The following is a 22,656-nucleotide window of genomic DNA, read 5'->3' as shown; positions in this document are numbered from 1 at the left end:
ATCATTCATGCACTACAGTATTTACTGTATATATTTATCTAGGGACCAACACTTGCAAAATGGTAAACAAACTAATGTGGCGGCTGGGCACACCCCCTCTAGAAACTGGCCACACCCCTTAACATGGGCCCCTACCAATGATTTCCCCAAGTTGGCCTTACATGCCCCTGTCTGACACTGCATCCTACAGTATATCCTTCACCTCTCTAAATGCTTTCAAGTAGTTTAATTAAGGTAAAAGTAAAAAAGGAAGTGCTGGTAAACAGTAAAAATGGATTTATTCACCTAATATAATTTCATTATAACAAACACTTTAATATATTAGCTGATAACTAAAATGTTTAAACATTAAAAAATTAAAAACATACAGCCAGTCGAAGTGTACTCATCTTTGTGCTCATACAAAGCAGCAGATAGTTTTTCTTTGACTTGGTATACTCTAAATTATTAACCCTCTTCTTTTCCTTATTAATCCAGACAAATCCTTGGTTATATATTGATCATTTAGATTAGATGCTCTGTATGTCTTCTCCAGTAGTACAAACAAATATTGCTTACTACTAGTAATCCTGATGAAGCTTTGTATAATAATTTCCACTATTTCACTCAAAACATATATTTTGCGCGCAGAGAAGTAATTTAAGCAACCATTCCAAATCATAAATTAGCCTCTCGGTTAAGAAATTAGTAGACAAATCAAAGTAGGTTGGTTTTTAGAAGTTAGTATGCAGAGCAGAAATAAAATGCTTTCTTTTTTCAAATAGTTTTAAATGCAAGCAAGTCTTAATGCAGTATTAGCAAGAAAGTGCTCATTAAAACGTCCTGTGGCATAATTCTCACAATGGCCACTATTATGTTCTCCATGTTAGTAGAACACTTTGCAGAAGTAAAAATAGCAGCATACTGGCAGAACCAGAAAAGTATTATGCAAGTGTCTATTACAGGAGTAAAAAGTATTTCAGATGTAAGCTATCCAACATGGCTATGTTAATGATTGAAAAGGATGATTATGCAGTTTCATATATTTGTTGGTGGAATGTTCTGTCTCCTGACCTCTGGCCCCCAATACCTTCTGAAAGGCGATACTCTCTAATTTTCTATCCCATTCAAAGCTAAGAAATCTATTTCCAGGAACTTGAGATATCTGCAATCAAGCAAGCTGCCCTCTCACCAGAAAATGATGAATATTAAGCCCACTCCACTGTCGACCCCTCCCCTACATATTAAACACCCCATACCACCCTGGAAGTCATGTACCAGGGCCCCTTCATTCAGCCCAATGCCTCCTACTACAGTTTAGTGTTTTCCCTCCCACCCCATCTGTGCAGTAAAGGAGTAATTAGCAGAAATTACTGCTCTAGGTCCTACATGCTGAGTGGAAGATAGAACACCCCCTACGGCCTGCAGGGCATCAAAGCTGCCACTGACAGCACCCCCCACCCCTACCACTGGAGGATGGGTAGGGGCCCCAGTACATTACTGTGCCCAGTGGCCCACACTGCTGTTAAGATGGCCATGGTATGCTGGGGGATACCAGTATTTCTTATTTACAAATTACTAAGTACAATTATACATATTACGCACAGTGAGATAAAGGGGTGACTGATACCTTGCACTTAACAAAAATTAAACACCAGTTTAGTAGTAAAACTATTTGCAGAGTCCTAGGAAAACTGTAATACAACTCAGCCCACAATATATAAAACAAGATCAGGGCCGCAACTAGATGGGGGGGGGGCTAAGGGGGCACCGAGGAGTTACAGAGTAGCAGGGTATTTTGTTTGTTTTTTTACCCGCAGTGCTGCACTGCTCCAGCGAGACAGCAGACGGCTACCAGGGCAGCATCTCTGACCCAACTGTCTGCCCACAGCTGGCTCCAAGTGTGTGGGTGAGCTCCAGTACCTGGGATCTCTCCTATGCCAGCTACTGTCTTAAACTCTCTTCTTTGCCATGCAGTGCAGCATCTAGCGTGCGGTGTACTGTGCAAGCTACAGAAGTGAGCTGTTGGTGCTGTGTTTTTCAGCAGGCTATGATCCTGGCTGCATGCCCAGCACCAACTGATAACAAGCTGCCGGCTACACATCATTGAGAGGACCCAGCCTTTTGCTTGTTAACAGGTGCAGTCACCAGTGGTACAGAGAGAGGGGGGAAGCAGGTGCAATTTATCTGGGCCCAGGCCTGATGGATAGGCCCAGAGGGGGCCCAAGTCTCCCCCCTTTACCTGGCAGCAGCACTTACAGATCTTTTCTTCAGCCTAGCACACACTGCTGTGTTCTGGACTGCAGTGTTGCCAGAGATACTTAAAGTACTATTTTTTTCTGAATGTTTTTCTAAGTGATCAAGGCCCAGCCTCCCACAATTAGGGAAACCCCCCTGAAAGATAGCTTGGTCAGCCAGGCTCTCTAATGACCTGGATGTCACCGATGTTACAGAAATGAAAGGCTCACTTTGCTACCTATCCACTTGACAGTGGAAACTAAGAGCCTGGACAATCTCCAACTCTCACCGAGTGTCACTACAGCAGCTTTGTGGTGAATTTAAAGACAGACTTTATTATCGGCACTGTGCTCTCAAACCTCTGCTTTGCCTCCCAGAGGGGGGGATTTTGTGTAGCTCATAGGGGGATGTAGTGTATTGATGTACTGTACCATATATGGTATGTAGTATAGTAATGTATTGCAGTATATAGGGGCATGTAGTGCACTGAAGTGGTGTAGCATATAAGGAGATGTAGTGTAGTAATGTATTGTACCATATAGGGTATGTAGTGTAGTAATGTATTGCAGTACATAGGGGCATGTAGTGCACTGATGTGGTGTAGCATATAGGTTATGTTGGACAGTGTATAGTGGAATGTAGTGTAGTGATGTAGTGCAGTGTAAAGGGGAATATATTGCAATGATGAAGTGTTATTATATAGTGCAGTGATATAGTGCAATGTATGGGGACACACAAGGAGGCATGTAGTGGAACATGCTGGTGGGGGGCATGTCACACTTAGGACATTTGGGGCACATAGGGAAATATTGTCTAAAAGAATTCCCTTTTTTACAAAATGTTTGATAATCTGATTATTTTAGTCTGACAGGGTTTGTTTGTTTGTTTGTTTGTTTGTTTGTTTGTGGTCTTTCTTTTTTGGGGGGCGCCAAATTACTGCCCTGCTCCTGATGATGAAAATTTTCGTTTCAGCCCTGACAAGCGTAAATTTGCTTTTTGTTGTTTTTTTAAACACTTTTGAAAATGTTAATATTGGGGGCAGGGCAAATAAGTACACTGACACTTCTAGTGTAGTAGCCCATACTTTTGCCTAATCTTGTATATTCTGTGATATAATTAAGTACACTTTATATAAGATTAACTACAATATAATAAAAAAGTAATGGGAGCTTTGGCATATCTACAATAGGTACAGGGTATGCAGGGCACATGGACAGGACCGCAACAAGAGTTTGTGACATACTGTATGCGCTTTACCCAAGTGCACTTTGATCAAAGCTCTGTAATTTCACACATTTTGAACTGAGCTGCAAGTAAAAAAAAAACCCTGATATATTTAACAGTATAAATAAATACATACACACTAAATGGTACAAATAATACATATATATATATATATATATATATATATATATATATATATACACTGCTCAAAAAAATAAAGGGAACACTAAAATAACACATCCTAGATCTGAATAAATGAAATATTCTTATTAAATACTTTGTTCTTTACATAGTTGAATGTGCTGACAACAAAATCACACAAAAATTATCAATGGAAATCAAATTTATTAACCCATGGAGGTCTGGATTTGGAGTCACCCTCAAAACTAAAGTGGAAAAACACACTACAGGCTGATCCAACTTTGATGTAATGTCCTTAAAACAAGTCAAAATGAGGCTCAGTAGTGTGTGTGGCCTCCATGTGCCTGTATGACCTCCCTACAACCCACAGAAGTGGCTCAGGTAGTGCAGCTCATCCAGGATGGCACATCAATGCGAGCTGTGGCAAGAAGGTTTGCTGTGTCTGTCAGCGTAGTGTCCAGAGCATGGAGGCGCTACCAGGAGACAGGCCAGTACATCAGGAGACGTTGAGGAGGCCGTAGGAGGGCAACAACCCAGCAGCAGAGCCGCTACCTCCGCCTTTGTGCAAGGAGGAACAGGAGGAGCACTGCCAGAGCCCAGCAAAATGACCTCCAGCAAGCCACAAATGTGCATGTGTCTACTCAAACAATCAGAAACAGACTCCATGAGGGTGGTATGAGAGCCCGACGTCCACAGGTGGGGGTTGTGCTTACAGCCCAACACCATGCAGGACGTTTGGCATTTGCCAGAGAACACCAAGATTGGCAAATTCACCACTGGCGCCCTGTGCTCTTCACAGATGAAAGCAGGTTCTCACTAAGCACATGTAACAGATGTGACAGAGTCTGGAGACGCCAAGGAGAACGTTCTGCTGCCTGCAACATCCTCCAGCATGACCATTTGGCAGTGGGTCAGTAATGGTGTGGGGTGGCATTTCTTTGGGGGGCTGCACAGCCCTCCATGTGCTCGCCAGAGGTAGCCTGACTGCCATTAGGTACCGAGATGAGATCCTCAGACCCCTTGTGAGACCATATGCTGGTGCGGTTGGCCCTGGGTTCCTCCTAATGCAAGACAATGCTACACCTCATGTGGCTGGAGTGTGTCAGCAGTTCAAGCAAGACGAAGGCATTGATGCTATGGACTGGCCCGCCCATTCCCCAGACCTGAATCCAATTAAGCACATCTGGGACATCATGTCTCACTCCATCCACAGACTGTCCAGGAGTTGGCGGATGCTTTAGTCCAGGTCTGGGAGGAGATCCCTCAGGAGACCATCCGCCACCTCATCAGGAGCATGCCCAGGCATTGTAGGGAGGTCATTCAGGCATGTGGAGGCCACACACACTACTGAGCCTCATTTTGACTTGTTTTAAGGACATTACATCAAAGTTGGATCAGCCTGTAGTGTGTTTTTCCACTTTAATTTTGAGGGGGACTCCAAATCCAGACCTCCATGGGTTAAAAAATTTGATTTCCATTGATAATTTTTGTGTGATTTTGTTGTCAACACATTCAACTATGTAAAGAACAAAGTATTTAATAAGAATATTTAATTCATTCAGATCTAGGATGTGTTATTTTAGTGTTCCCTTTATTTTTTTGAGCAGTGTATATATATATATATATATATATATATGTACACTTTGTTCAAAGCCCTGTGACTCCAGACAGTTTGAAATGAGCTGTAAGTTCATAAAAGAATAAGTAAAAAATTAAATATATATAGTAGATCTGTTGTTTATACTGTTATGTGCATTGTACCCCTGTCCTCTGTGGTAATGTTTCAAAAATGTGCTCTAAACTGCTACAGGTATGTGTTTGTACCGCTGCTCTGTCACTTAAGGGCCCCATACACTAGAACGATAATGCCCAATTTCATCTGATTTCGACCTTTCAGGCTGATAAATCGGATGAAAAGTGGCAAATTGGATGTGTTTTACATCCGATCCGATGCGCGTTCCCATGAGCATCGGATCGGAGCCGCTAGGTCATTAGTGCTGCACTCGTGATATGTTGGATCCTGCAGGCATGGCTAGGATAGCATACGATACAGCATATGCAAAAGGACTTCATACGATGTATCGTATGCAATCCTGCTGCCCGGGAAGGTGCAAGGCGGTTCAAGGGAAATCGGATGTGTGATGGGGGTTCGACATGTCGCTCTAGTGTATGGGGCCCTTTAGTAACCAGCCAGCTCACTGCAGCCTTTTCACCTAAAGCGGATAAAAAGAATATTGTGAGCTTTGAGGTGGTCAAAATTGACTGGAAATGAGTGGATGGGTTATAATGTTTCTGTGCAGGCTAAATACTAGCTGCTTTATTTTTATACTGCAACTTAGATTTCAGTATGAACACACCCCACCCAAATCTAACTCTCTCTGCACATATTATATCTGTCCCCCCTGCAGTGCACATGGGGGCTAATTCAGACCTGATCATAGATGTACTAAATTTAGCACATCTACGATCAGTCACACTGACATGCGGGGGGACGCCCAGCCCAGGGCTAGCCCGCCACGCATGTCAGTCCCTGCCCCATCGCACAATACAAAAGCATTGCACAGCGGTGATGCTTTTGTACTTCAGGAGTAGCTCCCAGCCAGCGCAGCTCCTGCGCGCAGGCAGGGAGCTACTATTCGCTGCCCGGGTCACAGTGGCTGCATGTGATGTCACGCAGCAGCCGTGGCACATCCCCCCAATGGTCCCCAGCTCGCCTGTGTTGCCCGGACTGTGGCCCCTAAACAAGCGGCTAAACGCTGTTGGCCCGCCCCCTCCCACCCAGTGTCCACCTCTGCCTGTCAATCAGGCAGAGGCGATCTCAGGGCTACGACAGCCGTCGGCTGTCTGCCATGCACTGGCGCACTGCAGCGCCGGCGCATGCGCAGTTCAGACCTGGTCGCTGCTGTGTGAAAATGCACAGCACCAATCTGGTCTGAATCAGCCCCATGGTTTTGCCTATTAGCTAACAAATTTGCTGCTGTGATCAGATCTGAATTAGGCCCTTAGCCATTAGCTAACTTTGCTACACTCAAATTGGATGTGTTTTACATCCGATCCGATGCACGTTCCCATGAGCATCGGATCGGAGCCCCGAGGTCATTAGTGCTGCACTCGTCATATGTTGGATCCTGCAGGCATGGCTAGGATAGCATACGATACAGCATATGCAAAAGGACTTCATACGATGTATAGTATGCGATCCTGCTGCCCGGGAAGGTGCCGGGCGGTTCAAGGGAAATTAGATGTGTGATGGGGGTTCGACATGTCGCTCTAGTCTATGGGGCCCTTTAGTAACCAGCCAGTTCACTGCAGTATTTTCACCTAAAGCGGATAAAAAGAATATTGTGAGCTTTGAGGTGGTCAAAATTGACTGGAAATGAGTGGAAATGAATGCTATTGAGGTTAATTAGGGCCTTTTTTGTTCCTAAAGTATTATTATGTGATTTTTGCTTTTTTTATCAACTTTTGGAAAAATTCCAAAAGTCATGGCCAAAATTCGAAACTGAATACAAAAATAAAAACCAGGTTATGAATTAGACCCAAAACCCAAACCAGCAAAAATGGTTTTGGTCTAATTCATTGGAAGATCTTCATTTTGGTTTTGCATAAACCACCTCACTGGTTTTGGATCCAGATTAAAAATAAACAAATAAATAAAATATAAAAACAGCTAAAATCACCCTAGTTTTGCAATCCATATTGAATCCAAATCCCGAAATTTGGATTTCAAATCCAATTTCCAAACCAGAATTGAATATCCGGGCTGTGTTTTGGTTTGGTTCAGAGCCACAAAATTTGTGTGGTTTCTGGAGAACCTAACTGCACATCTCTGTCTCACTCTCTCTCTCTCTCTCTCTCTCTATATATATATATATATATATATATATATACTATACCTTTATTTTAACAACAGCACCCCTTTGAATTTACAGCACCCATGGCAGGGCCAGCACCCCTTTATTTTTATAGCATACAAGACAGGGCCACTGTACATTTATTTTCACAGCACCCCTTTAATTTTACAGCGTACAAGACAAGGGCCAGTGTACCTTTACAACACCCCTGTATTTTTTACAGCATACAGGACAGAACCAGCACCCCTGTATTTTTACAGCATACAGGACAGTTCCCTGTACAGCAAAGTGACAGGACAGCAACACCCATGTACAGCTGCAGCACCCCTAACAGCACAGTACAGCAAAGCACCTCTAACAGCACACAGGACAGCACCCCTAGAGAGCACACACTGACCCCACCTGACACCAACTCCCACAGAGAGAAAGAGGTTTCTCTCCCTCACTCTCCAAGTCCAGGGTGAAAAATTCGGCAACGCTCAGATCTTTATATGGAGTTCAAAACCCATGAGAATACGACAGCTGGATGATGACGTTTTGCCACGTTCTGGCATCCGAGTCTAGCGGGAAGTTCTGAGCCAGACTTGGTTCCCAGCTCAGATCATGAAGTTCGGGGAGGTTCGAATCTCAGAGATCCAAACCGCTTATCTCTAATCAAAAGTGTCTGATAAGTCTATCGATCATTTCCAATATCAGTTGCATTTAGTGTGAACACATTTAAAAAATAGATGTCTTACTTATTTTTGTCTTATCTGCCTAATTTTAAAATTGGGAAGTAAATTTCTAGTTTTTGTATGTTATGGGCTGTTACTGTAAATATAAATAATTGTAGTAAGTAGCTTGCTAAAAAGGATCTTAGTTATAACATGAAAGGATGTGAGCTTATAATAGAAAAGGCAGTTTGTCTATTTTGTAAGCTACTGCTAAGCAGTCTGCTTCATGACAATACTGTAAATTGTAATATGTTAAATGTTATAAATATTTTTTTTCAATATATTGATCTAAAATGGGTCTTTCTATAATAGTTATACCTAATATGGTGAGCCAAATACAGAATTTAACACATTTGACTCAAAAAGACATTTCACACACATACAGTACTTTATGCAGTATATACTATATGTTTAAAATGCTTAAACATTTAGCTTTTAAGCTACTTTACAACTTTACTCTTTTTAGTATTTTGTAATTTTTTTGTTCTTTCTGAACAATACAATTACTTTGTTTTCATGAAAAGTTATCAATACCCCTTTTTATGCATAAAGTCTTGCCTCTAGTCTCCAAACCTTTAAATGTTCCCTGAAAACTCACCTCTTCAGACAAGCCTATCAAATTCCAGACCCACCCACATAACCTTCAGTGCTTCCCTATCTAATTACATCCTCTCTGTACAGTACAGTACACATAACATCACATATTTTGTCTTCCTTTACTCTCACACCCTCCTGACACTTGCCCAACATTTACTGTGATGGGCCCATGTGATCACTGTTCCGATCATGTGATCGATCTGTATGTAAACAAATAGTAAAGATTCTTTGTCTCCAGCTTTGTAATTTTCCAGTTATTGGAATATTAAAATTGTTTAATATGTATTTTCTTTATATTATTTATGTTTTTGTTTCTGTGTATATTTCATTTTGAAATTTTAACAAGTTAGGGTCTGTATATGCTAATTAGCTAATTATGGTCCCTGATTGATGACATAAGTTCCCCTTTATAAGGGGAGTCAGTTGGAGGGACCAAACACATATGAAAATGCTGGCAAGAGCAGGTCTGCATACACCAGGTACTGGACTCTTCCACCTAGCACCATCCATTGATTTGGAAATTTCCAGCTATACAGCAAATCCAGCAAAAGCATTCTGTGAACCAGGATCCAGCACTGCCACTGCCATCGCCGGATGAGCTTAAATCAATTGGACTCCCCAATCGGAACACAGTTTGGAAATATCCCACTGCTGGAATATCTTCATTGCTGGTAAAACATGGCCATGTGTGAGTAATTACCAAATAAACATTGGACATTGCCTTTTCAAATAAGTGCATATATTGGTGTATTGAATCCAGAGATCTATCTATTACCTGTGTGTCATCAACAGATACGTTTCCTATTACTAATTGTTTTATATAAATGTGGATTAAATTGTTTTTAAATATATTTATTTAGTGCTGTTTCCTTTCACTTGGCCAACATTGCGGGGTGATCATATCTTACAACCCATTAAGAAGCTAGCAATCTGGTGGACCATTATGCAATAGGTAGCATCTATCCTTGTGTATCAATGCCTATTTCCCTGTAGATTGTAAGCTTGTGAGCAGGGCCTTTCTACCTCTATGTCTATCTGTTTTTACCCAGTTTTGTTCTATTACTGTTGTTCTAATTGTGAAGCGCAATGGAATATGCTGTGCTATATAAGAAACTGTTAATAAATAAATAAAGTATTTTATCTTTACATTTAGATGAAACATTAGAAATGTGTTTTTATTTTACGGTAAAGATTAGCAACCATTTCAGAAATTACAAGGAGAATTTCACGCAATACAAATTTATCTGTTCCTATGTAGTTTTTTCACAACAACCAATATTGATAGCAATTTCACTACTAAATTGCAAAGTCCTTCTATCTGTAGCATTAGTGTGCAGCTAATTTAGGGGGTAATTTAGGGGGTAATTCAGATCTGATCACTGCTGTGCATTTTCGCACAGTGGGCAATGAGATCTGAACTGCGCATGCGTCAGAGCTGCACTGTGATGGCACATCGTACAACAGCAACAGGCATCGATGCCTAGCGATGGGATGGTGCGAAAAATCCAAATGCATGAGCATACACAAGGAAATTGACAGGAAGAGGCTGTTTGTGGGTAGCACCTGACCATTTTCCAGACGTGTTCAGAAAAACGCAGGCGGGCTCAGGCGTTTTCAGGGAGGGTGTCTAACATCAGCTCCGGCCCCAATCAACAGGATTCCATCGCACAGGAAGAGTAAGTCCTGGGCTGCGCAGAGATTGCACAAACTGATTTTTGTGCAGCTCTGCAACAGCACACTTGCACAGCGCTTTTCCTCCTCCCTGTAGGCGGCAACTATCTTATCGCAGGGCAGCAAAAAACAAAGCCCAGTGATCAGATCTGAATTAGCCCCTCAGATCTGATCGCAGCAGCAAATTTTTTAGCTAATGGGCAAAACCATGTGCACTGCAGGTGGGGCAGATATAACTTGTACAGTTCGAGTTAGATTTGGATGGGTTATAATGTTTCTGTGCAGGCTAAATACTAGCTGCTTTATTTTTATACTGCAACTTAGATTTCAGTATGAACACACCCCACCCAAATCTAACTCTCTCTGCACATATTATATCTGTCCCCCCTGCAGTGCACATGGGGGCTAATTCAGACCTGATCATAGATGTACTAAATTTAGCACATCTACGATCAGTCACACTGACATGCGGGGGGACGCCCAGCCCAGGGCTAGCCCGCCACGCATGTCAGTCCCTGCCCCATCGCACAATACAAAAGCATTGCACAGCGGTGATGCTTTTGTACTTCAGGAGTAGCTCCCAGCCAGCGCAGCTCCTGCGCGCAGGCAGGGAGCTACTATTCGCTGCCCGGGTCACAGTGGCTGCATGTGATGTCACGCAGCAGCCGTGGCACATCCCCCCAATGGTCCCCAGCTCGCCTGTGTTGCCCGGACTGTGGCCCCTAAACAAGCGGCTAAACGCTGTTGGCCCGCCCCCTCCCACCCAGTGTCCACCTCTGCCTGTCAATCAGGCAGAGGCGATCTCAGGGCTACGACAGCCGTCGGCTGTCTGCCATGCACTGGCGCACTGCAGCGCCGGCGCATGCGCAGTTCAGACCTGGTCGCTGCTGTGTGAAAATGCACAGCACCAATCTGGTCTGAATCAGCCCCATGGTTTTGCCTATTAGCTAACAAATTTGCTGCTGTGATCAGATCTGAATTAGGCCCTTAGCCATTAGCTAACTTTGCTACACTCAAATTGGATGTGTTTTACATCCGATCCGATGCACGTTCCCATGAGCATCGGATCGGAGCCCCGAGGTCATTAGTGCTGCACTCGTCATATGTTGGATCCTGCAGGCATGGCTAGGATAGCATACGATACAGCATATGCAAAAGGACTTCATACGATGTATAGTATGCGATCCTGCTGCCCGGGAAGGTGCCGGGCGGTTCAAGGGAAATTAGATGTGTGATGGGGGTTCGACATGTCGCTCTAGTCTATGGGGCCCTTTAGTAACCAGCCAGTTCACTGCAGTATTTTCACCTAAAGCGGATAAAAAGAATATTGTGAGCTTTGAGGTGGTCAAAATTGACTGGAAATGAGTGGAAATGAATGCTATTGAGGTTAATTAGGGCCTTTTTTGTTCCTAAAGTATTATTATGTGATTTTTGCTTTTTTTATCAACTTTTGGAAAAATTCCAAAAGTCATGGCCAAAATTCGAAACTGAATACAAAAATAAAAACCAGGTTATGAATTAGACCCAAAACCCAAACCAGCAAAAATGGTTTTGGTCTAATTCATTGGAAGATCTTCATTTTGGTTTTGCATAAACCACCTCACTGGTTTTGGATCCAGATTAAAAATAAACAAATAAATAAAATATAAAAACAGCTAAAATCACCCTAGTTTTGCAATCCATATTGAATCCAAATCCCGAAATTTGGATTTCAAATCCAATTTCCAAACCAGAATTGAATATCCGGGCTGTGTTTTGGTTTGGTTCAGAGCCACAAAATTTGTGTGGTTTCTGGAGAACCTAACTGCACATCTCTGTCTCACTCTCTCTCTCTCTCTCTCTCTCTCTCTCTCTATATATATATATATATATATATATATATATACTATACCTTTATTTTAACAACAGCACCCCTTTGAATTGACTGGAAATGAGTGGAAATTAATGCTATAAACCACCCCCATGGTTTTGCCTATTAGCTAACAAATTTGCTGCTGTGATCAGATCTGAATTAGGCCCTTAGCCATTAGCTAACTTTGCTACACTCTAGTACCACAGACAGAACATTGCTAATGAGAGTGCTTGACATTTTTAGTGATACATTTTACAGTCAAAACACTCAATGTGTACATAATCATACACCATAATGAAGTTTATGGATTTTTTAATAAATAAGAAAGTCACATTTACCATGTTAACCATAATTAAATAGAAACAAAAACATAGTATGGAAATGCACATTTCATGCAGAAAAAAATTCTAGCCTACATGGTAAACTATCATCTAACTTCATGCAAAACAGATATGTCCATATATACTTGTACTTCTGTCATGCCAAACAGACCCTCATGGTATGCCAGGTCTGGGTGATTTTGCTTCGCTGAGCTTCTTTCTTGCTAAAAAAAAGTTTTGCATGAATACAATAAGTAAAAGAGAAAAAACAGCTTTTCTATATTAAAGAGAAAATGCAGGTGCACACTGAAAATATTAAGAATACTGAAAAATTATAATAAACACCGCAATTTAACATGGGGTAAAGTTGAGGTCTTAGCATAATTTTTGACCAACAAAAATGGGCCAACCTACCATAAGGTGGGTCCCTAATATTTATAAGGTTTAAGTCCAGAGCACGGCATTCCCCAGGCAAGCACATCCCAACTACCCCAAGACAGTGCTGTAACTAGACATTTTGGTGCCTTGTGCCAGAAAAATAATTGATGCCCCATCTCCCACTATATTAAAATATAGACATTGAAGGACAAAGACATTCGCCAAAAATATAGGGGCATGGATTTATGGGGTAGGAGCATGGACACAGAATAGTATCAATTCACATCACACAGCACAGTAGTTTCAGTTATCCACATCACACCACACATTACACCACAGTAGAGGCCCTTATATACATACCACAGTAGAGCCCCTGAAACATATTATGCTAGGTAGATACCGTGATACACATTTATGCCAAGTTAAACCTGCATTTATGCCAGGTAGAGCCCTCATTAGGCCAGGTAGGGTCTCTGATACACATTGTGCCAGGTAGATCCCAAAAAGGGCAGGTATAGCCACATTATGCCAGGTAGAGTGTGGTGGTGGTGTGTGTGGGTGTAAGTGTGTGTATGTGTGTATGCATGATGCAAGCTACAGTTTTGCCAGAGTGTGACACATACCCACCTTGACAAAGGCACCCCATGGTGTTGAAACATATTGGAGGAGTGATTGGGGAGGAAGCCACTATTACCAGCTATACCCAGGACAGTGCCAGTGCAAACTAATACCTAGGTTTTATCTGCTTAAACTTGTATCCTTTGGATTTGATACCATCTGTTTTTCTTGTACGGAGGACTCACTTTCCCCATTTTTATTGTTGTATGTGTATATATTAAAAATGTTATAGTGGGGGCGTGGCATAGCTGTTACATGGAGTGGTGGTGTTTCTGATGACCACTGTAAATTATTGCCTATTTACAAATAATTCAATGCTCTGTGCTTTTTCCTCACTCTGCACCCTCTCACCTGCCACAGTGAATTGCTAGGGCTCAGTTGGAGCCTGCCCGGGCTTGACTTCCGGATCTGGGGACAACGCGCCACATCACCGCCGGATGACCCCTATAACTTGTAATGTTATCAGGGATATCCCTGGAGGTCCCTGGAACCTGCAGCCTGCAAGATCTGTAGAACTTCTCCCCATAATAGCAGGGAGAGTGTGTCACAGAGGCTTACCTGACAGGGAGAATGAAGCACCCAGCAGCCATCTTGGATTCCTGTGCAGTCTGCATCTGTCTATCAGCTAGTGTCAGAAACCTGGTTTTATGCAGGACCAGGACTGGGATACCCCATTTGGAGCTGTCTGTCACCACCTACCAGAATCCATTAATCTTGGGTTATATTACACATTACCACACAGTGCTGCAGGATATGTCCTGGAATTTCTCCTTGGATCTGTGAGTACCCTGTTGAAGAGATCTATTTGATCCCCTGTCATATCTGATACTCCTTCAGTTAACACACCATGGGAAGCATACCTGGAATTATGTTGAGTTAACGGTCTGATGTTATTTACCCTCTCTATGTCTCCACCCTGGGTTATCATGCATACATAGTAGCCCTCTGTTGAAACCAGCATACTAGTTTACTCACAGGGACTGTGACACATCTTCATTTTATCTTCTATTGTCTATTTCTACATATTGTATCTGCCTCAAAATGCCTAAAAAATGTAAACATTTAAAAGGCACTCTCCAACCACTAATCAAAAAAGTATCCGTGCCTCCACATCATCCACTGGAGGTCACACTCTCATAAGCAGGCCAGAACATGATGTGGAAGGTGCTGATCACTCTTTATCGGTACCTGGAGTTGACCCTAACTCCACTTATCCTCTTACTGGGAAGACACTGTATCAGGTCCTTGCAGCCTTTAAATCAGAACTCACTCAAGACCTCTCTGCAGCTATTTGTTAAGTCAAAGTGGAAATAACTACCATAGGTGGCAGAACAAACCATCTTGAATGCAAAATGGAAGAGTTGGTGACTAACCACAATTAACTTATCTCTGCACATGATCAACAGCAGGCTGACATAGAGACGTTTAATGTCAAATTGGAAGATATTGAAGATAGATTTAAAAGGAATAATATTAAAATCCATGGGATTCCAGAGTCAGTGTCTAATACAGAACTCCTTGGCTATGTCATGACCTTATTTCACAAACTACTCCCAAATATGGAGGATAGAAATTTACTCATTGATCGAATTCACCGACTTCCTAAGCCCCGGTCAGTCTCTGCTTTGTGCTCACAAGATACGCTTCTCTGAGTTCATTTCTTTTTTTTAAGAATATATTTATTGAAGGATAAAGCAGAACACATCCCAACAGAAACACACAAAGCATACAATACATATTAGGGCATTAAGTCTGAAACCGGCAGAGTCATATGAATGAGAGACACACAGGCTAGATCGGCCAATAACATGTCACATGTGCACTGCTAAATCCAATTTTTCATTTACATTAGCAAAAAAAAAGAGTCCTGAAGCAAGAGGACATAAACACCATAAAACTATAGATTACAAGAGAAGAAGGAAGAAAATGTAGGAAAAGAAAAAAAAAGGAGACGGCGTGGCTAGAACTGTCAACACAGAGAGAGGAAAAAGGGAAAGACAGAAAACAAGTAAGAAAGAGTAAAAAAAGAAGAGAAATGGGATTTACGTGAAGGGAGAGTTAGCCTTAAAGAAGGACATCCAGGGGCCCCATGTTTTATCAAAGGATTTAGAAGAGTTTTTAATAACACTGGTCATAAATTCCATGCAGTGAACTGACCAAACCCTAGTGATAACTGAGGTGATAGTGGGTGGGAGTGGTTGTTTCAAGTCAGCAGCGAGTTGACAAGTGTCTGCCGAAAGGACATGTCTAATAAGTTTATTCTGGTTGTAGGTAGCATCTGGGAACGGCAATGGTAAGAGGAAAAATTTAGGATCTAAGGGAAGCGAGATTTGTAGAAGTGAGGAGAGACGGTTCCTAATATCCGACCAGAAAGTGGAGAGCTTGGTGCAACTCCACCAGATGTGAAGAAATGAACCTTCCAACCCACTGCCTTGCCAGCACTAATTAGAGGCATCAGGGAATATCTTAGCTATTCTGGAGGGGACCAAATACCATCTATAAAGAATCTTATAGACATTTTCTTTTATTCTGACACATATTGAGCTTGAGCTTGCTCGCTCTCTAATAACATCCCAATCTTCATGATCTAAGGACTCACCAAATCCCATTCCCAAGCCAACTCAAAAGAGTCCCATGTGTGCATTGAGGAAGATGACAGGTCCGAATATAGGGAGGAAATGAGACCAGATGTGGAGGACTGACGGAGGGAGAGCAACTCAAAAGAAGTCAAGGGGCGGGAAACGAGACGGTGCTTAATGGTACCATGAAAATTTTGCAACTGTAGGTATTGAAAAAAATTCTTGGAAGGGATACCAAATTTAGTTTGGATGCTGGAAAAAGGAGGAAATGTATGGTAATGCGATATATCAATGAGGAATCTGATGCCCCTGTCTAACCATAGGGAGAATGTCTTAGGATTCAAACCGGGTGAGAAATCCTTAGAATTAAACAAGGGGATGACCGGAACTGGCGCATGAGACAGACCAAACTTGCGAATGGACAAGTCCCAAATCAATAAGGAGTGGGAAACAATAAGATGATCGCGGACCTTCCTTGGGCTACGGGCCCGAGGGATCCAGAGTATGGAAGCTGGGGAAAGCAGTCCCAGACACTCAGCCTCAAGGAAAACCCACACTCTGGAAGAATTAAAATGGTTCCATAAAATACACTGAGCGAGCTGCGCAGGGAGGTAATAGAGTTTAAAATTGGGAATACCTAGACCCCCACCCCGAGTTGGCCTTTGGAGAGTGCATATGCGCACCCGAGGCCTTTTTCCTGCCCATATAAACTAAGAAGTATGACACTGAAGAAATGTAAAAAGATATGGTGGGATACGGATAGGGAGGGTTTGAAAAGGTAAAGGAGTTTAGGAAGAATGGTCATTTTTACAGTGTTAATACGGCCTATCCAAGAAATAGGTTGGTGGGACCAGGATTCCAGATCTATTTTAATTTGGGAAAGAAGGCAAGGGAAGTTGGCCTGGAAAAGCTGATGGGATCTCTTGGTTATAAAAACGCCCAAATATTGTATATTCTGGAGATGCCAATTAAATGGGAAAAGGTTCGTTAGGGACGACTTGTCTGTTTGCGACAAGTAAAAATCGAGGACTTCCATCTTATCTAAATTAATCTTGTACCCAGAGAAGTGCCTATATAAATCCAATTCAGCTAGAACGGGTGGGAGAGAGGAGAGGGGATCGTGAGTTTCAGTAAGACATCGTCAGCATACAGTGCCAACTTATGTTCTGTGGTACCGACACGGACCCTAGAAATTTCGGAATTGACACGAAGCCTGGCGGACATGAGCTCAATAACCAGAGCAAAAATCAGTGGAGAAATGGGGCATCCCTGACGTGTGCCATTAGAAATATCAAAAGGTGTTGAGGTCAGACCATTTGCAGAAACTGTAGCCGAAGGTGAGTGGTAAAGGGCCGCTATACCCTGCAGAAAATTGCCAGAGAAGCCCAACGACCCGAGCACACCAAACATGAATGGCCAAGATATGCGGTCAAAAGCCTTTTTGGCATCTAAGGACATAATCAAGGAGGGTATTTTCTCGCTATGAATGGAGTGTATCAGGTTGATGGTTCTCCTGGTGTTATCCGGGGCCTGTCTGCCTGGGATAATCCCACCTGGTCAGGGTGAATCAAAATGGGTAGAAGGGGATTCAGTCTATTAGCTAAAATTTTAGCATATAATTTTAGATCAATGTTGAGAAGGGAAATTGGTCTATAGTTAGAACAAAGTGAAAGGTCCTTCCTGGGTTTCGGAATTACAGTTATATTAGCCATGGTCATAGCGCAGTCAAAGGATGCCCTGTCCAATACCAAATTAAAATATTCCGTCAGGTAGTGAGTAAGGACGTGAGTGTATTTTTTATAATATTGAGACGAGAAACCATCTGGGCTGGAGCAGAAGTGTTTTTAAGAGATTTAATGGCAGCCCGAATTTTGTCTTGGGAAATACTACTATTAAGGGAGGAAAGTTGATCTGGGGAGAGTTTAGGAAGGGGAGAGGACACCAAGTAGGAGTCCAAGCTGTCAAACTGAGAGGGATGGTCAGCACTAGCAACCAGGAGATTGTAGAAAGAGGAATAGAACTCTCTAAATTCGTGGACAATTTTGACTGGGTCGTAAGTGGTGGAGTTAGTACAGGGAGACCGAATCTTCTCAATTAAGTTAACGGAGCGTTTTTTTTCCTGAGCTTTCTGGCCAGCATAGAAACAGCCTTATGGCCTTATCGTAGAAACGCTTTTGGAGTTTTTGAAGAGTGACAGCAGCTCTTTTAGAGAGAAGGGTGTTAAGTTGGCCTTTGATGGACGTAATCTAGGGTTGGAGTGGGATTGCGTTTATGACTATCAAGAAGAGCAGCAAGCCGAAGCTCTAAAGAGGTTACTTCTTCGATAGCACGTGTACGCATAGCAGAAGCGGAGCTAATAAGAAGGCCGCTAATGGTGGCCTTATGGGCCTCCCAAATGACACCAGTAGATACATCTGGGGTAGAATTCATCAGAAAATAATCAGAGATAGCCTGTTTAATCATAGAGAAGGTAGTCGGATACAATAAAAGTGAGTCGTCAAGGCAGCACCTACGGGGATACTGTCTGAAAAGGTCGAGGAGGATAAAGACTCCCGTGTGATCTGTCCAGGAAAGTGGGAGACAAAAATCATGTCAATATGGGAATATATATTATGCGGTGGGGAGTAATGAGTATAGTCACGGGCCGTTGAATTTTTAAGATGCCAGGAGTCATAAAGATTATATTGCTTAAGTAAGGAGGATAAAGTTACTGCGTCTTTGGAGAGAGGAGGCAACCGTTTAAGTGAGGAGGGTGAGGACCTATCAAGGCTCGGGTTAAGGACAACATTAAAGTCCAGCATTATAATGAGATGCCCCTGCGCATGTCGCTCAATGCACTTGAACAGCCTAGAGAAAAAAGGGCCCTTAGCCTGATTTGGTGCGTATACTGAAACAAGAGTGACAGTTTGCAAGCAAAAGCAAGCCAGACACAATAAGAAAGCGACCCTCTGGGTCAGAATACGTAGCAGAGTGCAAGAAAGGAGTCCTAGTATGAATAAGTATTGCAACGCCTTGTTTCTTGCAATCCACGGAAGCGAAAAAAGTTTGAGAGAATTGCTTCCCCTGCAATTGAGTGTAGGTTCCCGTGAGGTGAGTCTCCTGTAAAAACTCTATATCCACCTTCTCCCTCCGGCAGGCCTCCAGGGTAACTATGCGTTTGTGCGGGGAGTTAAGACCATTTACATCAGGCCTGGCCAACCTGCGGCTCTCCAGATGTTGTGAAACTACAAATCCCAGCATGCCCTGCCACAGTTTCAGCATTCCCTAGTAGCAAAACTGTAGCAAGGCATGATGGGACTTGTAGTTTTACAACAGCTGGAGAGCCACAGGTTGGCCAGGCCTGATTTACATTGATGGACAGTAACTTAAGGGTCATGGTGGCAAGGATATAGTCACTACAAAAGAAAAGACAGACAAGAAAGTGAAAGGGCAAAAACACTGAGCAAATCTACCAGACATAGGACAAAAAGGAGAGAAAAAAGGAAAGTAGCCACAAAAAAGGAAAAAACAGAGGAAAGGGGGAAGAAACCTAATTGGGCGTAAACCCTTAAACCTAGGAACCCGTTGTGGGTTCAATGCAATAAGAACAATATAGAAAAGAATGTACAGTAAGTATAGGGTGCATGGGGGACGGGACATAGAAAGGTGGGGGATGAGACACCCCACACAGGGAACAGCAGCAGAAGAGAAAGAGGAAAAACAGCATATTTGTTGAGCAAACATGTCAACACATTTATATATAACAACAGCAAAAATCCTACTGGGAGTTGAGACATTGAAAAAAAAAAAGTAAAGTTCAGGAAGGCCTGGACGGGACCAGAAGACACATAAAAGAACAATAAAAAAATTCAGCTTCATGGCCATAAGCCCGCTGTCATCCAGGACAACGTCCAGGGGGAGGGCGCAGACGGGAGCATCCCGTTAGTAGAGGCACAAGGTCTAGAATCAGAAATCTCACGGAGGAGCAGCATCGCGTCCACGATCCTGACGTCTCGTGACAGTGGACCATTCCGGATCAGGGGGGCGGGACCGCTGGGGCTTGGGTGAAACAGGGGGCAGAGACAAAGACTCAGGCAACAATTCCAGTTTCGCCAGGAGATCCTGGCCTTGAGCTATGGACTTCACAGAATATGAGGAGTTGGCAGCGAATACTTAAAGTTGGAATGGGAAGCCCCAACAGTATCTGATATTGTGTTGACACAGGAGGCTAGTAACAGGTTGGAAGTCTCTACGTTTATGTATAGTGGAGGGGGCCAGGTCTAGAAATAGCTGGAGATCCATATCTTGGAAAGTACTGACCTGGGTATCTCTGGTGGCTTGGAGTAATCGTTCCTTAGTACAATAATAGTGCAGCCAGACAATGATGTCACGAGGAGGCTGAGCAGACGAGGGTTTTGCTCTAAGGGCCCGGTGGGCTCTGTCCATCAAATAATTAGTAGGAGACAGGTCAGGGAGAATGTCATTGGAAAAACCACCAAGAAAGGACTGTATTTCAGAAGCAGAAATGGTTTTGGCCACATAGCGTATCCTCAAATTATTCCAGCAAGAGTGATTCTCTGCGTCCTCTTGTTTCTCTTTAAGGGATTCGACCTAATTGTGCAGTCATGAGAGTTCTTTGCCAAGGGTAATCTGGGAATGGCAGAGACTGTCTGTCTTGGATTCCAGGGCATCCGTCCTGGCGCCAATGGAAGATAGTTCCGATTTAAAGTTGTTGACAGCCTTAGAAAGTTCTTGCGCAAAGGCTGTTTTGACGCCCCCTAGAAGATTAGTCATGACCGCCTGTATCTGTGGGTCAATTTCAACTTCCGCTGGCGGAGGTGAGCTGGATAAGGAGCTAGGGTCAGGAGACGGTGGAGTCGGTTTGTTTTTAGGGGCGAAGAAGGGAGCCGAAGTGGCTTGGGTCACCCGTTTGACTTTAGACATAGTGAGGATGAAGAAATATATGGAGAGACCAATAACACTTGAAGGGGTCGAGTAACAGAGAATGTAAAATGTAGAGAAATACACCAATTAAACAGGCTGCTGTAAATCAGATTGACTGTAAATGAAACACAGGATGGGTCCCCAGGTCCCCGGGCATCATAAAGGCATTCACATGGGGAGAGGAGTTGTTACAGCCCTATAGGTCTCCAGGGAGAAGGGCCAACAGGAGATCACTGAAATTAAGCCAGCAGAGTTCTATAGCTTAAGATATGGAAGACGACACAGCAGAGGCAACAGTTGGTCCACGGGTGCCACTGTAGAGCAGTGATGCTATGAAGGGGAAGGGTAGTTAGTGGTGGCAGAGCTGCACCTCAGCAGGCAGCAGAGGGGTCCTGAACAGTATCAAATCAGGAGACACCAGCAGTATACAGCCCACTTTAGAGGAGAGGGCCCAGTAATCAATATGCAGTACAGGGAGGAAGGGGGAAAGCACGAGGAGCGCAATGTCTGCCCAACAGTACTCACCACCTCCCAGCTGATCTGTGTCTCCCAGGTGCAGCAGGTATCTGCAGATTGTGGCAACTTCATGGAGCACAAGATGGCCACAGGAAACAGTGTGCGGGCAGGACAGAGGGGTGTGGAGCGCCGGTCACGGACCAGCCAGTGACTCGGGCTCTGCAGATGAACACCCCACAGTGAGCCAGGCAGCGGCCGCGGCTACCCACAAGCCAGGAATTGGAGGCACTACCCAGCGGCTGGAATAAAGGAGGACCGCGTCCTCTCTGAGTTATTTTCTATATGACCAAAGAGTTGATTTTTCGAGAGGCAAGATCTACATCTGATTCCGACACTCTTGGAGGTCTTCAAATTTTCCCGGACTTCTCTGCATTGACCATTTCTAAAAGTAGATCCCTAGCTCCTATCACAGTGGCTTTGTATTCTCAAGATATTGGATATAGATGAGGTTTTCCAGTGAAATTGATAATAATGCGCAAGACCTCTTCCTACAGTATGTGGTATCTAGCCTGGGCACAGGTGTCAAGCTTCTATCTGATTGGTATAGCTCTGTTAAAAGGGCCTACTACAGCAAAGCACCTTCCGCCTTCAAATGAATGCTCAACCTCTTGATCAAATGTTGTATACCCCACTTAACAGGACTCTTGAATGTTTCTGTTATTTAGCCGAGATCTCCGGCCTTCCATCCTCCACCTTGGATGTGTGAGGTAGTATGTTGTACTCATATATGCTTTTGGTTCCTTAGGTTACTGTACAGTATATATGTCTGTCTGTATATCTGCTTGTTCTATCTTTTTGGAATATGTTTACCCTCTATATCCTTTTTTATATTAAAAAGGTGTTTATCAGGGTATACTAATGGCCGTATGTAGTAACTAGTTAAATATAAGCCCTTAGTATTGTTCAAACTTAGGATATGATTCCATACTTTACATATATATGTTTTCTTTGTACCCCGGGTGGTGCTGCTACTGACACCTCCCCCTACTTTTATACTGCACACTTCTCCCCTGCAGTAGTAATGCAGACCCAATATAGTGGGCCTTGTTTGTT

The sequence above is a fragment of the Pseudophryne corroboree genome, chromosome 8 (genome assembly GCF_028390025.1).
Source record: "Pseudophryne corroboree isolate aPseCor3 chromosome 8, aPseCor3.hap2, whole genome shotgun sequence".
NCBI lineage: Eukaryota > Metazoa > Chordata > Amphibia > Anura > Myobatrachidae > Pseudophryne > Pseudophryne corroboree.
This window is presented reverse-complemented; position numbering follows the sequence as displayed.